The sequence below is a fragment of the Astatotilapia calliptera genome, chromosome 7 (assembly GCF_900246225.1).
Source record: "Astatotilapia calliptera chromosome 7, fAstCal1.2, whole genome shotgun sequence".
NCBI lineage: Eukaryota > Metazoa > Chordata > Actinopteri > Cichliformes > Cichlidae > Astatotilapia > Astatotilapia calliptera.
This window is the reverse complement of record NC_039308.1, coordinates 1,417,361-1,427,691: the sequence shown is the minus strand read 5'-3', so window position 1 is coordinate 1,427,691 and position 10,331 is coordinate 1,417,361.

Here is a 10,331-nt window from a genome sequence, read left to right as displayed (position 1 = left end):
ATGAGTGGGACACAGACTAACACAGCACAGAGAAGCACACATGTACACGCACAGAGAAGGAGAAACGACACCAAAAATACATAATAATAATACGCAGGTCCATGACTGCCCAGGGATCCTGGGTCGCCCAGTCCCAGGACCCTGACAGTACCCCCCCTCTAAGGGTCGGCTCCCGACGACCCAAAAACACAAACCAAAAACAGTACAACCAACCCAGGGCGGGCGGCGGGAGGTCCAGGACGGAGGGCAGAACCAAAACAAGCAAAAACCCCCAAAGAACACAACCCCCCCCAAGGTCACAGTCCCAGAGTCCGACCGCGCATCCCGCAGCGGAGCAACAAAAAGAAAAAACGCCACAAAACAGTCTCAGGCGGCCCATCAACATAACAAAAGAGTTCAGGGGGCCTACCTCGAGGCCAACGGCGGCGACGTAGCAGCTCCGGCGGATGGCCCCGGGTCCGGCAGCAGCAGCAAAACAGTTCAGGGGGCCTGCCACGGGTCCGGTGGCAGCGGCGCTGCTCCTCCGGCGGCCTGCCACGGGTCCGGTGGCGGCGGAACGGTTCTGGCGGCCTGCCACGGGTCCGGTGGCAGCGGCGCTGCTCCTCCGGCGGCCTGCCACGGGTCCGGTGGCGGCGGAACGGTTCTGGCGGCCTGCCACGGGTCCGGTGGCGACGACGCTGCTCCTCCGGCGGCCTGCCACGGGTCCGGTGGCGGCGGAACGGTTCTGGTGGCCTGCCACGGGTCCGGTGGCGGCGGCGCTGCTCCTCCGGCGGCCTGCCACGGGTCCGGTGGCGGCGGAACGGTTCTGGTGGCCTGCCACGGGTCCGGTGGCGGCGGCTCCGGCTGAGCGGGTCCCTCCTCGGCTGCTGGCAGCGAGAGCTCCTCCTCGGCTGCTGGCAGCGCCGGTTGTTCCTTCCGCTCGCCGAGCTCCTCTGCAACAAATTCCAGGGGTCCAGAGGCAACTGAGACCTCCAGTTCGGTCTCTGGGGAAGCCCTGGGGAGAACCTCCGTCTCCATGCGGCCAGACTGAGCCAAAAAGTCATTTGGGTCTGTAGGCTCGGAATTCCCTAGCTCCCAGCTTACAGTCTCAGAGGGAATATTTGCTGGGTCTTTGGAGGTACAGCAAACAGTTTCTATTTTTATGTTTACAGAAAGGGAATTTATAACACCGGCAGAGTCCATTTTACTCACTGTGGCATCCAGAGCCGCTGGTCCTGAGTCTTCGACCAGCACAGGAGTGAGTGTGGATGTGGTTGAACGCTGTTTGCGAGGACGCCTTCTCCTCCGTGAAGGCGGGGCCGGGTGTATGGAAACAGTCTTCTGCTGTTCATCTGGGTTGTGATTTTCAATGACATGATTAATAGACACAAACGAGTCGGGTTTACTCACTGCGGTGATGAGCGCTGTCGGTCCGTTGCCAGCTGACCGGGCTGAAACCGCAGGAGTAGGTTGAGGCGTAATGGAATGGCGGTGGAGAGTGCGGCATGCCTTCTGTAATGGCGGATCAAACGATTGTGCCGCGAGCATCGACGGGAAAGCCCTCCGCCGACGCGTGAAAAACCAAGCGGCAAGAGTCTCTAGGAGAGCAGCCGAACTGTCCGTGCTCGGACCACCCAAGCCAAATAGTTCGAAACTCGAGCTCTCCCTTAACCTAGTGACCAGGTGCCTAAGTTTGTGAATGTCCAGAATGTTCGTGGTGAAGGTAGTGGATGAGAGATAATTGTCAAAGAATACTAACTGTATATGTCTCTTGGGTGGGTCTACAGCCTGGATTACGCTCCGGCAGTAATCCCATAGCTGCGTGAGCGATCTCTCCTCCGTGGCAACTCCTGAGTTTGCTGGGTCCATGGTGGGTGGCGGGATCATTCTGTCACGGTCTGGCTGGCAGACCGTGGGGATGTGGGGAAAGGAGGACCCAAAACGCAGACTCTGCGATGCAAACAGTGCTCTTTATTTACAGTGGAAAGCTGTAAACACAATAACTCCCCGTTGCTCCCTCGAACCCCGTGCGCGTGCTTCCCTCCGATATCTGTGCTCGTGCTCCCCGCTGTTGTGTTTCCGCACCCCCGTGCGTGCTGCCTCTCCGGACCACTCCTCCTCCTGTAGGGAAACCAGAGACGCAGCCGTCAACACTAACCAGCACATATACGCACAGCACAGACCTACGCTAACACACACTGACTTGGTAAGATAACTCAATGATCCCGCGTCGGTGGGAGCTCCAAGACTCTCCTAAGTAGCTCCCCTGACGAGCCCTGATCAGCGGCAGATGTGTGGCTTCGGGTGTGGCCAGTCCCTCCGCAGGGCCACACCCCTCAGGCCTGCAGGTGGCCGAGCTCCATCCTCCAGGCACACCCGCAGACATACACACCCATACCTCGCCTAAACATATGAGTGGGACACAGACTAACACAGCACAGAGAAGCACACATGTACACGCACAGAGAAGGAGAAACGACACCAAAAATACATAATAATAATACGCAGGTCCATGACTGCCCAGGGATCCTGGGTCGCCCAGTCCCAGGACCCTGACAATTTTGGCCCATTCCTCCATGCAGATCTTCTCGAGAGCAGTGATGTTTTGGGGCTGTCGCCGAGCAACACGGACTTTCAACTCCCGCCACAGATTTTCTATGGGGTTGAGGTCTGGAGACTGGCTAGGCCACTCCAGGACTTTCAAATGCTTCTTACGGAGCCACTCCTTTGTTGCCCGGGCGGTGTGTTTTGGATCATTGTCATGTTGGAAGACCCAGCCTCGTTTCATCTTCAAAGTTCTCACTGATGGAAGGAGGTTTTGGCTCAAAATCTCACGATACATGGCCCCATTCATTCTGTCCTTAACACGGATCAGTCGTCCTGTCCCCTTGGCAGAAAAACAGCCCCATAGCATGATGTTTCCACCCCCATGCTTCACAGTAGGTATGGTGTTCTTGGGATGCAACTCAGTATTCTTCTTCCTCCAAACACGACGAGTTGAGTTTATACCAAAAAGTTCTACTTTGGTTTCATCTGACCACATGACATTCTCCCAATCCTCTGCTGTATCATCCATGTGCTCTCTGGCAAACTTCAGACGGGCCTGGACATGCACTGGCTTCAGCAGCGGAACACGTCTGGCACTGCGGGATTTGATTCCCTGCCGTTGTAGTGTGTTACTGATGGTGACCTTTGTTACTTTGGTCCCAGCTCTCTGCAGGTCATTCACCAGGTCCCCCCGTGTGGTTCTGGGATCTTTGCTCACCGTTCTCATGATCATTTTGACCCCACGGGATGAGATCTTGCGTGGAGCCCCAGATCGAGGGAGATTATCAGTGGTCTTGTATGTCTTCCATTTTCTGATGATTGCTCCCACAGTTGATTTTTTCACACCAAGCTGCTTGCCTATTGTAGATTCACTCTTCCCAGTCTGGTGCAGGTCTGCAATACTTTTCCTGGTGTCCTTCGAAAGCTCTTTGGTCTTGGCCATGGCAGAGTTTGGAGTCTGACTGTTTGAGGCTGTGGACAGGTGTCTTTTATACAGATGATGAGTTCAAACAGGTGCCATTCATACAGGTAACGAGTGGGGGACAGAAAAGCTTCTTACAGAAGACGTTACAGGTCTGTGAGAGCCAGAGATTTTCCTTGTTTGGGGTGGCTGTAGCTCAGGTGGCAGAGCAGGTCAGCCACTAATCAGAAGGTCGGTGGTTCGATCCCAGGCTGCCTCCTGGCTGCATGCCAAATATCCTTGGGCAAGATACTAACCCCGTGTTTGCCTACTGGTGGTGGTCAGAGGGCCCGGTGGCGCCTGTGTCCGGCAGCCTCGCCTCTGTCAGTGCGCCCCAGGGCAGCTGTGGCTACAATGTAGCTTGCCATCGCCAGTGTGTGAATGTGTGCGTGAATGGGTGAATGACTGAATGTAGTGTAAAGCGCTTTGGGGTCCTATGGACTAGAAAAGCGCTATACAAATGCAGGCCATTTACCATTTGTTTGAGGTGACCAAATACTTATTTTCCACCCTGATTTACGAATAAATTCTTTACAAATCCTACCATGTGAATTCATGGATTTTTTTTTCACATTCTGTCTCTCACAGTTGAAGTGTACCTCTGGTGCAAATTACTGACCTCTGTCATCATTTTAAGTGGGGGAACTTGCACAATCGGTGGCTGACTAAATACTTTTTTGCCCCACTGTATCTGACCCAGATAGACTGCAGGTCATAACTTCTTACCTGAAGTTCAGTTCACCTGACACTCGGACCGCCTCGGGGCTCTCCTCCTGCCTCCCCTTCCCTCATCCACCTGCTGGCCTCAGTGGAAGCTCCGCCATAGCCACCACCAAACAACTGACTTATTTTTACACATCTGCCAGCAGCTGGCCAGTTCACCACCTTTCATTGTTTATACTGTTACCCCCCAAAAAAACACCGGCCCATGAAAACGAAAAATCACCATCATGCCCGGTGTGCCCAATGGCCAGTCCAGCCAGGATCCTGCCATCAGTTGCTGACCCCTGCACTAAACGTTCGCGGCCCCACTAAACGTTCGTGGCCCCTTTCTGGTGCTGCCGGAGGTTTCTTCCTGTTGAAAGGGAGTTTTTCCTTCCCACTGTCACCAAGTGCTTGCTTGTAGAGGGTCACACGATTGTTGGGTTTTCTCTGTGTCAAATATAAAGCACTGTGAGGCGACTGTTAGTTGATGCAGTATAAATAATCTGCTCAGGTGAGACACACAAAGGTGTGGCAGAGAATTACAAAAGGCAGGAAAAATAAATAGAGGAAGAAGATGAAACCAAAGTGTCAAAAAGCTGAGAACAACACGCAAACATAAAAGGTGACGTCAGAGGCATGAAATGAATTTTGTTCTCGTTTGTAGTTCCTGAGAAATAAAAACCAAAACATGAGCATTAAAAGACAGAAAATGATGAGTCAGGTATCGCGCCGCCGTTCTGTCGCTCACTGGACTCTTACTAATCTAGTGCTTCCTGTCTAGCATTCACACTAAGATACATGGAGAGCAACATGGGTTAGTATCTTGCTCAAGGATACTTGGCAATGCAGACTGGGATGGAACCAGTAAACTTCCAGTTAGTAGGCGACCTGCTCTACCACCTGAGCTACAGCCAACCCCTGCTGTGTGGCAGGCAGGAGGCAAACGCAGAGGAATGAACTTAAAGAGGCAGCTTTATGTGCTGTGAAAGTAATTATAAAATAAAGTTGCAAAAACAAACTGAAACTAGAAACTGGAACCTAAGAACTAACTAGCAAACTAGGTAACTGGAAACCACAGCTGAAAAAAACAAGGTGTGGACGAAGCACAACACACGAGGAGCTACGACGTGACAACGGTCAGAGGAGAACACAGGTCTTAAACACATCAGGGAGTAAGGAGGGGAGCAAAACTGAAAACATTAAGGGTGCAAGACTGTCAAAGTAAAACACAAGACGTGGACTTGACCTGGAGACACAGCTGACACAACGCTAGACAGGAAACTAGAAAAGAGACGTGCAACCACGACCTCTGAAGCAGCTGTCAAAGCTAAAGAGTGAGAGAATCAACACTCGTGTAATCCATGGACGGACTGCAGAGGGTGGAGTCGGCAGCATGATGCTTATTCAGCTTTATTCATGTAGAGCCGAATCACAACAACAGCTGCCTCCAGGCGCTTATCATGTGTGATGTTACAGTAAGGTGTGACACACAAACGTGATGTGGAGTGGACTCGTCAGCTTGTATGAACAATCAAAGGAATTCAGTGGTTCCCGCATCTTCTCTGACAGGAAGTGACCTGTTTGCTTCCATCTAATCACTGCCAAGCCTATAAACAGGTCATTCTCCGTGGACGCCTCCTCCCTTCTCCTCGCTCCCCTGCTGAGTTTCTGAAGATGCTGATTGGGCCACTTGGGTCGCTGGGATGTGGAGGCTCTCCTCCTGTAATGCTTTCTCCACAGATTAAACAGCAGGAAGCCCCAGAGTCCTTTATATCTGTGCCAGCTCGAAACATCCCAGAACATTACTGCATTGCTGCGATATATAAACATTATTATACAATATGCACCACAGATGAAAATCCTGTTTTGAAACCCTTCGTTGGAAGAAAGCTGCAACTCTCCAAACACCTGCTAATCTCTGCTAATGACTATTCCCTGCTCCAGCTTAGCATTCATCCCATTTCCAAAACCAAACCTCCAGAGGAAAATCTGCAGAGAACAACATTTCCAAACAGGCTTCAGGAACATTCCCCACACGCTCGCTTACATACAAATACCTTCATTTGAATTTCATGTTTTACACGAGCAAACTCGAATTTCACGCTCACAACGGCAAACATACAATACAACCAAAGATACATAATGTGCCCAGCATAAAGCAACAAATACCCAACTGTTCTCCCTAGAGCAGCTCCCACTCAGGAAACATACACTAACCTCTCACACTGCTTCATGTGAGTGTATCCTCTCTGGATCAGCACTGTTCTTTTAGCCCAGCTTTTAAAGACTTACAGTGGAGCTACAGACAAAAGCTAGAGCTCAGGAGCTTTTGCTACAGGCTACAGGCTCAGTTATTAATGCAGAGGTTGATGGTTCAATCCCTGGCTGTGCCGGCCTGCATGTCAGAGTAGCCTCAAACACATGTTAGATAGAAAGAGTGTTTTATAAGAAGCAGTCGATTTTTCCATCTGTGGGTTCATGGTGTCCAGGACCCAGGATGCTTGAGGCTCTCCCCACAACACCAGGTTAGTCACATAGAGACTAACCTGGTGTTGTGGATCATCTCAGATGGTCCCTTGGCTCATGTCTGATCCACTTTCAGCCTCTTCTTTCAAGTCAAGTGGCTTTTATTGTCATTCCAACCATGTGCAGGGGTCCAGCACACAGTGAAGCGAGACAACGTAGACCATGGTGCTACATGTGAAAGAGAATCAACACAGCACAAGTGCAAGTGTGCGAAAAACAGAACAAAACAATGACACTGGGTTGTTTATGAGAGTGTGTGCGTGTGTGTGTCAGTCCGGTGTCCTGTCAGATGATGCCATTTGCACATCAGGGACTCCTTAACTGAGGTTACGTCTGCACTAATTCGTTTTTGTTTGAAAACACATCTTTTTCTCTCCGTTTTGGCGTTCCGTCAAGGAAAACGCTGCGTTTTGAAAACGCTCTCCAAACTGGATACATTTGAAAACGCTCTGTTTTCGCATCGCAGTGTGGACAGCAAACCCGGAGCTTTTTCGAAAATGATTATACTTTTTATTCATGTGATGCAGTCAGAGGAAGGAAGGTTACTTTTAAAATGTATTCCACTACAGATTACAGATTACATGCCCCAAAATGTGTTTTGTAACATGTTCTGTTACATTACTCAATGAGAGTAACGTATTCTGAATACTTTGGATTACTTAATATATTATCATGCTTTTTACAACTACATGAATGAACTATTGCTGTGATTTATTACTATTACTGAAGGTTACTCTCCATACCAACACCAGCTAGATGTTTAAATCTTAATATAAATGAGTAACAGTAGGTGGACATTAGGTAAGGCTGCACTTTTTGCAGCGATCTCATATAGAAAACTATACGTGTGGCCCCCTTTTAGCAGGCCACGAATCAAAACAAACACACTGTGTTGGAAGGAAGATTGCTGCGAGTAACATGCGTTTGATTCCCCCCGAACATTCAGATTAGTGCAGCATGAATTCATACATGAGGGGAAATTACAGTGAGAACATGTGGAGGCTGTTAGAGGGAAAACATAGTGAGTTCAGTGCACTGATGTGACATTGTCCTGACGCATTTAGTTATTCTCTATGGTTAAAGAAATTGCACTAATGAATTCATATTTATTATAAATAATCCTAATTACACATCTTGCTTCCGTGTTTGTGCTGTGTCACTAAAAACACATTTTATTTTGGTTTTATACATCGATTAATGACCTGCAGAATCTCCTTATCATATTAACTGATTCATAAAAGTCAAACTTTATAATGGATTGCATTTATAAAGCGCTTTATGTTTTCTCCATCCTGACAGTGATGACATCCTTGCATTACATACTTTAGGTGTCATGATCCGGAGTCTGCGACTCCGTGTTTGTTTAGTTTATTAGTATTCTGTGGTTTTGGTTACCTTGGGTGTTTATACTCTTCTGTTTCATGGTTCATGTTCCTATGTTCTGTTTCCCCCAGTCTGTGTTAAGTTGGTGTGTTATGTCATTGCGTGTATGTGTTTCCTGTTTTATTGTGAAGGTCTGCGTCTTATGTGAGTGTTTCAGTTTGTCTCCCTACTCTCGTCACGTGATCACTCCCAGCTGTGTTCCCACCTGTATGTAATCTCCCTGTGTTCTCTGAGTGTATTTAAGTTGTGTCTTCTGTCATAGTAATTGCTGGTTCGTCTGTGTTGTTTCCCCTCGGTCTCCCTGCGTCTTCCCGTATGTATTTCTCCGGACCTCCCTGCATCCTCGTTTCTGGTTTGTCTTATTAGTTTACCCAGTTTAGGTTTCCAGTTTCATGTTTTGTTGCCACCGTTGTTTGTACTTACCCACCTCTGTGAATAAACACTCACCTGCACCAGAGCTGCCGCCTTTTGGTCCCTTTCTACAATTCCACACGGCTTGCCCCGGCAATCCGTGACAGTACGAACCAGCCCCCATGGACCCAGCGGCAGTAAATCCGTCCGAGGAGCTCCGGGACGACGTTACATATAACGTGGAGATTCTCCTCGGGCTGTGGCTTGAGGACCCTCCAGAGGAGCTTCGCCGCGCCGTGGAAAGTCGGCTACAACGGCTGTTTTCCGGCCTGCCATGGCTTCTAACTTCGCTTCCTCCGACCGTGCAGGCTTTTCTCCGGCACACACCCCACCTTCTCTCAGCCGCTCCTGCCTCGCTGCCCGACTCGCCGGATGTGATCTTGCCCGGCCCGTCGGAGCTGTCTGCGGGGAGGAAACACAGATCGCGCCGCCGGCGCGCCACCCCACAGCCGGATGTTCGGACTTCTAATTCCCCGGCTGTGGTGAGTGAGGACTCTGTGTCTTTTCCAGACTTTGTGACTGTTCATTCAGGGGCTGTGTTTTGTGTGGCGGATGTCAACGCGAGCTGCTTATCGCCTGTGCAGCTACCGGCAGCTCAGTTAGCTCCCCCGCAGCCATTCTCAGCTCAGTTAGCTCCCCCGCAGCCATTCTCAGCTCAGTTAGCTCCCCCGCAGCCATTCTCAGCTCAGTTAGCTCCCCCGCAGCCAGTGCCACCCTCAGTTCAGTCTCCAGTGCCACCCTCAGTTCAGTCTCCAGTGCCACCCTCAGTTCAGTCTCCAGTGCCACCTTCAGTTCAGTCTCCAGTGCCTCCTTCAGTTCAGTCTCCAGTGCCTCCTTCAGTTCAGTCTCCAGTGCCTCCTTCAGTTCAGTCTCCAGTGCCGCCTGTAGCGCAGGCCCCAGTAGCTCCAGTGCCGCCTGTAGCGCAGGCCCCAGTAGCTCCAGTGCCCCCGCTACCTGTAGCTCTGGCTCCAGCATTACCGGTTCCACTCATTCACTCCATGCAGGGAGAAAATTTAAGGTCCAGTCAGGGAGTTTCTCGCGCTTTAGCTGCTTCAGGCACCGTTCTGCACTCCAGGGCTTCCCCAGAGGCTAGGTCTCGGTCCCCAGCTGATTCTGGACCCCTGAAGATTGAGCAGCCCTCAGAGACCAACTCCGTGTCAGTGCTGTCTGAGCAGGGCCAGTGCTCAGTACAGCACCCATTGTCTTCGTGTCTGCCAGAGGACTCCATGCCTGCTCGCTTTGTGATGGCTTCTTCTGGAGGGTCCAAGGGGCCCGTCCAGCCTTCATCTCGTGTCTCCGCTGGAGGGTCCGACGGACCGCGCCGGCCTTTGTTTCCTCTTTCCGCTGGAGGGTCCAAGGGACCGCTCCGGCCTTTGTCTCCTGTTTCAGCTGGAGGGCCCGAGGAGCCCGTCCAGCCTCCTGCCTCGTCAGCTGGAGGGCCCGAGGAGCCCGTCCAGCCAGCAGCCTCATCATCCTCGCCTGCTGCGGCCTCATCACCAGCTGCGGCCTCATCACCTGCTGCGGCCTCATCACCAGCGCCTGCTGCGGCCTCATCACCAGCGCCTGCTGCAGCTTCATCTTCAGGCTCGTCTGGTACGGCTTCATCCGAGTCTTCGTCCTCGTCTGGTCCGGCTTCATCCGAGTCTTCGTCTTCGCCTGGTCCGGCCCCGGCCTGTGCTTCGCCTGGTCCGGCCCCAGCCTCTGCAGCCCCGCCTGGTCCGGCCCCGTCATCGCCTGCCTCCCCGCCTGGTCCGGTCTCTTCGCCTGAGTGGCCGCCGCGGCCTTCCGCGTGGCCGGCCCCCGGACCGCCATCGCCTGA